Here is a 9,246-nt window from a genome sequence, read left to right as displayed (position 1 = left end):
GCCATTCCACAGACCGACCCTGCTCTATCATAAGACTCATCTCATAAAAGATGCTATTCTACTCAGACAGTGCCGCTGAGAGTAAATTCTGTGAAAAGTTGAATGGTTTTGTCTGAAGTTATATTTTCAGTTATGTTGAGCCGGCGTTATTAACTGCGTGGCATGGCCATGGATAATACTCGTGCCATTGAACCCAGCTTTGATTTTACATGAATACAAGTCAGGTGCATGGCACTGTACTTTTGGAGTATCTCCAGGGCCGGAATGGCCATTGGCCGTGTACCCGGTAGCTGGAAGGGTGGGGCCGGTTTTGCAGCTGTGGGGGCCAGGTTTTGTTTCTAGGGGCTGGTTTTGCAGCAGTGCTGCAATATCGGCCTCCAGTAAATAGCAAGCATTTGCAATGCAATAGGTCTCGCAATTGCGAAATTTTAAGCTATTGGCATTGTAAATCACAATGCCTTTTATTTATCTGTTTTCAAAACCAACACATAGATAAAAGGTTTGTCATTTACAATGCCAGTAGCTCAAAGTCTCGCAAATACGTGACCTATTTCATTGCAAATGCTTGTTTAATTAGCAGCAGCGGATAAGGATCTTATTTTGATTTTTTTACTTGTGATTGTTTTATTGCTTTTCAATTTTGTTTACAAAAGGTAATACGCAGGTACATAACATTATTTCAAAATTATGAACATCTACATCAATGAAAGACAAATAGGAAAATCCCACAAAAGATTATATAGACAAATAATTTTTTATATATATTTTAAAATGTTCAGCAGAGAACAGGACGATAACATACAAGAGAAAATGGACAAGAAGACAGGGCATCCCACATAAGAAAGGCTGATCCATATAGACCTTACCACGGGTCACTGGAGTCAAGCTGGGAGTGGACCAGGGCCTACAACTGGTTGGAGTAGATGAGATGAGCAGAATATTTCTCATCCAGCTCAGTGTGCGGAGCCAATGGATAGTGTTTTTATTAGGCCTGGAGAGGAGATTTACGACCAGAAGAGAACCACAGGAAATTCATCAGATCTGGTCACAATTGGGAAATAGTGATTTTGTCATGGGTGACTTGGGGCAGAGGAACCATATCTAAGTGACATTAGGCAGCACCAGGTAGCAGATGTCATTTGGTGGGCGGTGTTTACATTTGGACATTGGTTGTAATTAGACTTACAGTGGCTCCGAAAGTACCCAGTCAGTATTAATGAATGCCAAAACGTTCATAGCATTTTTAACAGATTGACTGGATCTAGGCATTGCAGCCCAAACCACTGCATGGACTAAATACTTAAAACCGGCGTTGTTGAGAGGAAGGCAAAGGCTGAGGAAGTGCTGTCCCACCAGTTTGAGCCTGTGTAGATAAAAAAAGGACTTGGGCATAGTCTTAAGGGGTGAGATAACACTAGAAGTCCTTGATTTTTCAGTGATGATTTCATCCCATACCCGCTAGAGGGGAGGGAGATCCGGACCAACAAGACCCTGCTCCAGGCCCCCAACAGTACATGGCGGCATTATGAGCCGACTGCAGCACTGAAAGCTGGACGAAAATCCAGCATACTTAGAGGTGCAGTCGCCCAGCCAGGCTACCGTTACCAGGTCTCTGTGAAGGTTGCATCCTTGGGATGTGCGCGCAGCGGTGCGTCTAATGTGACCAATGGGAAGAAGCTTGGGGGTCCTTTAGCACATGATCCTCTGGGTAGCAAAGCATAGCAATCCAAGCCTTATTCAGGGGGGTGGTTTTTGGTGTGAGACGCACATGTTAGCGTAACATTAATAGCAGGTAACAACACATCCACCCAGAGCTTACCATGAGCACAATCCTACACATATAAAACACAGACCGATATAGCTGCACATTTATTAAGGGGTAATCAGAAGGAATGTTATCAATAGCAAACTTACCTTAACCATGAGAGTGCCCCTGGTTAGGTGTATGCAGGCCCCGCTCTCTTCTGACTTCTGGATAGTGCAGCAGTGCACTCTGGGAGTTGCAGTCAAGACAGCACCGCTTCTGGAATTAAGTTCACTCCGCGTGCCACCCCAGTGCCCGTCACAACTCGGAGTGTATTTAGGTCTGATTTTCATTCAGTACTCAGCCTCTGCCCTCCTCCCGCCCCCTCTTCTTACTAAGAAAAAGTTCTTAGCTGGCCCTCTCTGCTAGACACACTTCGGGGCAGATTTATGACAACTGGCGCATCCCTGCATATCAGCAGGGATGCGCCAGTTATTATGCGCCACAGCTGCGCCACCATGGATGCGCCGCATTTATAATGCGGCGCACCATGGGGCAAAAACGGCACAGATGCGTGACGCATCTGTGCTGAAAAGTGGCGCATTGCTGGAGTTGCGTCGCAAGCGCGACGCAGCTCCAGCAATGATCTGGGGGGCCCTATCTGTACAATGCTGCGTCAATCCTTACGCCTGCTTCAAGCAGGCGCAGGGTTTTGACGCAGCATGGGCCTAAAAGTGACTGAGTGAAATCTTGTAGATTTCACTCAGCCACTTTTAGGAGGCGTTCCTGCGCCGGAACGCCCCCACCTGCCCTGGAACGCCTACATGTGGCGCAGGGCTTTACAACGTGACGCATCTGGGAGATGCGTCACGTTTGTAAATGCCCCGCACCATGGCGCAGGATTTGCGCCGCTGCTGCGTCACAAAAGTGACGCAACGGCGGCGCAAAAGTGCCGCAAGTGCAACATAAATCTGCCCCTCAGTTCTCAGCCGCTCTGTCCCTCAGGTGTCATGGGATGTGGAGTACCGCTCAGCAGAGAAGTAAACAGATATAATTGTGTGTTATAGGCTAGTGCACGCCACAATTACCCAGAAAAACGAACACGTGTTAAAGACAGTTGGCGGTGGCAAGTGCTTTTAGGAACCCCACAGCTCGAATAGCGGCATGTTTGGGCTGGGTGACGTATATACTGCTGTTCTGTCTTAATGTGCTTATGTTTTTTGATTTCGTCATGTGCCGTGGTGGAGCGCGCTGCTGTGAGCACGCGATACCCTTGCAGGGTCGGACAGGCCGTCTATTTCACCAACATTTCCCGGCGGGCTGGAGCCCTGCAAGGCCGGCTTTGAAGCCCCGGTCCCTCCTGCTGCCTGTCACTCTGCCCAGCTTCCAGGCGTTAATTGCAGGCGCATGAGAGGGTTCAAGAGGCAGAAAGGGAGGGAGGTAGAGGGAAAACGATCAGAGGGAGAGGGAGAGAGTACATGGTTGGAAAGACAAGCATTTTCAATGCAATCGCGGCATCGCAACGATGAGGCTGGCGATTCAAGGAGGGAGGGTGGAAGGAGGGACCGAGGGAGACATGCAAGAAGGGGTGGTGGTTGTATGCACACAGGGCACAAGTCCTAAACAAGCAGCATGAGCTGCTCGCCTCTTGTGCACACCGGCTCCTGCCGTGTGCGCCGCTGCCATGTTTACGTCAGGCAGAGATGTGCAACAAAAAAAAGTGTAATCTGGCGGACGAAAACTGTAAAAAAAAAAATGGCCGTTGCTTCCGTCCTACACGGAAGTAAGTTTGACATCAACAGCCAGTAAAAAGCCAGCTAACGAAGCCGCAGCTGCTGAGGAAGCACACACACAATTTAAAATCATCTCATGGTTCAGGCGAAAGAAAGAAAACTATTCCCGTTCGTCCCTCTAACTTCAAACACCCTTGTGCAGGCGTGTCGAGAGCATACATGGGTCCAAGAATAAAATACCTACCAAGAGAAGGACTGCCGCACAAACATGCCCTCTCGTTCTCCTACATTCTTCTGTTATTTCCATACATTTATTACGGCTACACAACACCTCTGACTTTACTGTTCGTCAAAATTGTTTTCCAACTAAAAAATAAATGAAACACTCTCTGTTTAGGTCACGCGTGATTTATTTCTGATCTGACAATATACACACCGGTGTCCCGTTTTCTAACTCACTGGCTGGTTTGAACCTCCAGAGTTGGGCTTGCTAGCCGAGCAGCCCTTCTCCGTCTTCACAAACAATACAAACATACTTTTGAAATAGACATAGAGCTGCAAGCAAAGACGGACTATTGTGGACGAGCTGCCATGGAAAAGCTTTTTGTTTTCAAGTTTGTAAATAAAGAGTATGGTGATGTGTAATTGAAAATGGTAATAAAAATATTGATAGCGGTGGGATTCGAACCCACGCCTCCGAAGAGACTGGAGCCTTAATCCAGCGCCTTAGACCGCTCGGCCACGCTATCCTGTCTGATGGTAGCTGTCATGTTTTATGTGGTGTTGAAAGTGACAGAGACTGTGATGCCTGTTGTTTTACTTATGGTTAATACATTACATCAATCTATAAAGAACTTCAGGAGTGGGGAAGAACACGATGGGATGGTGGTAACTGGAGGTCACTGGATGTCTGGCTCTGGGTGATGCCTCTATAATGCACAGGTGGATGTGGAGCGAGAGGTGGGCAAAGGGAACTGCTCGACTGCACAACTGCTCACTAAGCTATAACTTGCAACAAAAACAGCTTATTATTAATCACATAGGTGAAACCGATGCATTACAAATGCTTGTTCACCAGGGCATCCCTCAGTATACCAGTAAAAATGCGAAGTTATTAGGGGCTACGCTGTCGACTTTGGAGAGGATGTGGCCCGTCGGCTACGCTGCCGACTTAGTGCCAATATCGGCCACACTCACCAGCCCTCCCGCAGCAACATACAGGTAGCATAAATAAGCAAATGCACAACAAAGGACCTGCCTCTTACGTCAAACTAAATTCCTACTTTTCTAAGCACGAAGACTAATAGATGTTTTCTACTCTACTTTAGGGCTACAGGTACAGTACGTTATCCTATAGCTATTGGTACTAAAATTAGTGATTTAAACAATTCTATGGTCTCGAGCTCTACCAATACTTGTGGACTAAGTGAATTTAATAAAGGTTCCCCTAGAAACCTGTGTGGCCCCCCTGTATGTAAAGAAGGAAGGAAAGGCGAAAAAGGAGAAAACTTGAGCAATTTCACATTCCACCCCCAAAGATTGTTATCTATTTCGATGCCACAGAGGAAGAGTGTAGACAAAGTGGAAAAAAAGGGATGAGGGCGGCAATACCTCACGGACGTAACCCCCACGAGGTGTAAGCGGACAGGTACTCGTCCGTTACCTCACTTTATCATCATTGGTTACTGCCGTCCCCAGTGAAAAACACAAAAGTGACACAACAGGTGTAGCGTTTGTCTCTAGTGCCTATTGTGGGAAGAACTAATAACTTAACTGTGTGTATGTGCAACAAAAAACAAAGGGTGTCGACCCTGAGACTAGGGAGAATGAGTCTGATCAGGACCCAAATATTCCCAATTTAAAACCGGGTAGCCCACACTAGCTAAAGAGACTTTTTATTCAGGCTGTGTGGCTATCCCCTTAAAAAACCAACATGTTTCGTTGCCTGTATGGATTGGCGGCAACTTCTTCAGGGCTAGGGTCGACTAGCCTCTTAGCTTTGTTTATGCTGGCCAATGTATGGTTTGTCAGCACCTAGGGGAAACATGAAAATAGACATATACAGGTTCAGTACACACCACAAATGTACCCCAGTGGGGTAGACATACACTCAGCCAGGCAATGGGCGTACTGCCTGTTACACTCAAAGCAGGTATATTTACCGTAAGGGTTGCTCACTTACTGCATACCTCACCCCCACTGATTTCAATGGTCAGCGTTATCTCAGAGACTTCTGGATAGCTTAACCGCAACCTGCGGATTCGTATATCTAAAATGTGTAGAAAAAGTGGAAAGGTTAGTGCAGCATGTGTTGAAATAGCATCGAGCATTCCTTTATGAACACTCGCATCCTCGGTGTAATAACCGATTATAACGAGGGAAATCAACGACATAGTGGTAAACCTGTCATCTTACACTTTAACACCAGATGAAAATCGGGTCTTGAATAAAGGCCTTGGATATGTCCCTAGCCCTAAACACGACAGCTTTAAGCTGCGTGGTGAACTATATGGGTTGATGAGAAAGATTAAACTCAACAAATTCTTTCAAGGTAAAGAAATTGAGGCTCCCTCGTTGTTCTCCACCAATCTGCGACGACCGTCCCAGTTCTGTCCTCCGAATCACTCTGTAGGCCCCGAAGTCCTTGTTTTTGAGCAAAAAATCATGCAGGACATCAGTAATTTGGAAAAACAACATCAAGGGCATACCCGTAGCAATATGACTAAGGATGATTGGACAGCAGTCCACTCCTTACAGCAGAACCAAAGCATTACCATTAAACCCGCCGATAAGGGGGGCGCGGTGGTAGTGATGGATACTACGGATTATGAACGGGAAGTTACCAGGTTGCTGGATGTACGACACAACTACCAACCGTTGATGAGGGACCCCACGGTGAATCTACAGACGACTATAAACACCATGGTTGCCGAAGCCAAAGGAAAAAAGTGGATCACGATGAAGGAAGCGGACTTTTTGGTCAATGAAACACCTAGGATCCCCGCATTTTACATTGTCCCGAAAATCCACAAGGCACAAAGGCCGCCCCCGGGACGCCCCATAGTATCGGGCATTCAGTCAGTCCTCGAGCCACTATCTCAATATGCAGATTTCTTCTTGAGGGAATGTGTTATTACCCAACCTTCGTATATTCAGGACACCACCTCAGTTTTAACTATCCTGAACGACCGTGCATTTGACCCGCAACAACAACTGCTGGTTACAATTGACATCGAATCATTATACACCAGCATCCCCCAGGAGGCAACGCTGGTGGCAGCAGCACATGCCCTGGGGGCTTGTGAATGGTTTTACGATGTCCCCCAAAGTTTTGTCCTCCAGTGCATTGAATTGGCCTTAACCAAAAATTTTTTTGCGTATAAGGATCAACTCTATTTACAAGTGTCTGGTACATCGATGGGGGCTACATTCGCCCCCAGCTTGGCTTGTATCTATGTAGGCCAATTCGAGTCCAATTACATCTTCCACTGCACTAATCCCTTCCAGAGGAACATTACACTCTGGAAGAGGTACATCGATGATGTCCTGTGTATATGGACCGGCTCTACAGTAGACCTAGATAGGTTTCTCCAGTGGTTGAATGGCCTCGATGAATGTCTCAGATTCACCTGGACCATTAGTAACTCCACAGCCACATACTTGGATCTTGACATCACTGCGGTGAACAATAAGTTGGTCACTAATGTCCATCAGAAACCGACCGACAAAAACTCCCTCCTACATTATAAATCTTTCCATCCTAGGGCGCTGAGGGACAACCTGCCGGTCGGTCAATTCTTGCGTTATCGCAGAAATTGCTCAAACACTGAGGACTTTGTAAAACAAGCAGAAACACTGTCAGGCAAACTGGAGGAACGCGCTTATCCTGTCCGAGTTATCAAGCAGGCCAAGAAAAGAGCTCTTAATACACCAAGAGCAGCCCTTCTGGAGAGAACATCGAAAACATCTGGAGAATGTATCCCGGTAGTAACCACATTTGGCCCTTTATCTACCCAGATCAGACAAGTAATTCGAAAACATTGGCCTCTACTCCATACTGCAACTATGACTATGCCCCAACCCAGATTTGCATTTAAGCGGTCCACCAGCCTAAGGGATCGCTTGGTGCATTCACGACCTAAATGCGATGACAAACCTACAGGCGTTCCTCCGGGACATTATCAGTGTGGAGTTTGTAATGTTTGCGAACTAACATGTCAAACTAAGAGCGTCATATTGGCGAATGGCAAGTGTTGGCACTTAAATGCTTTCAGTAACTGTAATACCAACAACGTAATATACAGACTGACGTGCCCATGCGGCCTTCACTATATTGGATTAACCACACGGAAAGTGAAGGTTCGCATACAAGAACACTTGAGTACAATCCGTACGGGCAAACTAACAACAAAGCTAGTCCAGCACTTTAGAACAGCCAGACATGGCCCCCGTGAATTACGATGGGTGGTACTGGAACGGGTGTGGGGCGATAGCCACAATATGAATACCAGGCTAACAACTAAGGAAGCGCGTTGGATCTATCAAGAGGGAGCAGACAGACAGGGCTTGAACGATTGTATAGAATGGAACCAGGTCATGACGTGACAACACACTCACAGGGTCCTAATAATATAGTGACAGGTGGGTGCAGACCATGGGAGTTCACTGGGGACAGCGATACCAATACACACTATCCATTGTGAGTCACACTAGTGGAGATATGATAGACGAACCAACAAGGTGAATCTATCAGAATCATTAATTGAATAATGCCATCAGTATTGGGTATTGCATTTTTGAACTGTATCGCAATATAAATATACGAGTTCGAGGAGACACAAGATGGCCCCCGCTACCCTCATTGCGAATCTGCGCATGCCTGGTAGGGAATTCAGATTTCCTCCAATAGGAAAGCCGGGCGCGGTTTACACAATATGGCCGCGGCAGTCGTCCGAGAAAGACCACACCTGCATAATATTACGGGGCATGGAGTACTTAAGCGGTAAGGGAAAACAGAACCCGCGATGAAGGCTGATTTGAAGACGCAACGCAACCCTGACGAGGTGAGACCCTGAGCGAGTAGTGGTTTGGGCAGTAATATACTGAAATAGGCTCTGATAGGCACATAAAGCCAGGGGGAGCTATAACACGGTCCACATATCCGGCAAGACAGGCGGGTTAACAGTATAGGTGACCCGGAACATAGATCGCGCAGACACCAGGATACAATAGTGAGGTGTGCATTGAGAACGAAGGAGGGTCAAGTTCATGAGTGTAATGGGAACACGCAGTAATATAAAGTCAGTACAAGACCAGCCACGCACGGGGCGAGGTACTAAGCAAGCAAACCTCGAGTGCAAGGAAAAAGAAGGGATACTGATAGAACCGGATATAATCGGTTATTACACCGAGGATGCGAGTGTTCATAAAGGAATGCTCGATGCTATTTCAACACATGCTGCACTAACCTTTCCACTTTTTCTACACATTTTAGATATACGAATCCGCAGGTTGCGGTTAAGCTATCCAGAAGTCTCTGAGATAACGCTGACCATTGAAATCAGTGGGGGTGAGGTATGCAGTAAGTGAGCAACCCTTACGGTAAATATACCTGCTTTGAGTGTAACAGGCAGTACGCCCATTGCCTGGCTGAGTGTATGTCTACCCCACTGGGGTACATTTGTGGTGTGTACTGAACCTGTATATGTCTATTTTCATGTTTCCCCTAGGTGCTGACAAACCATACATTGGCCAGCATAAACAAAGCTA

The 9,246-nt window shown here is 46.7% G+C and overlaps 1 non-coding gene across 1 annotated transcript; it reads right to left on the bottom strand.

The window, feature by feature from the left end:
- Window positions 1-4,144: 4,144 nt before the first annotated feature.
- On the bottom strand, window positions 4,145-4,226 carry TRNAL-AAG (transfer RNA leucine (anticodon AAG)). The gene has a single exon. It is a non-coding gene; the product is annotated as a tRNA-Leu (tRNA).
- Window positions 4,227-9,246: the final 5,020 nt, after the last annotated feature.

This window comes from Triturus cristatus, chromosome 2_2 (genome assembly GCF_964204655.1).
Source record: "Triturus cristatus chromosome 2_2, aTriCri1.1, whole genome shotgun sequence".
In the NCBI taxonomy this organism is placed as follows: Eukaryota; Metazoa; Chordata; class Amphibia; order Caudata; family Salamandridae; genus Triturus; species Triturus cristatus.
The sequence above is the reverse complement of the archived record's forward strand: the minus strand, read 5'-3'. Positions and strand labels throughout refer to the sequence as shown.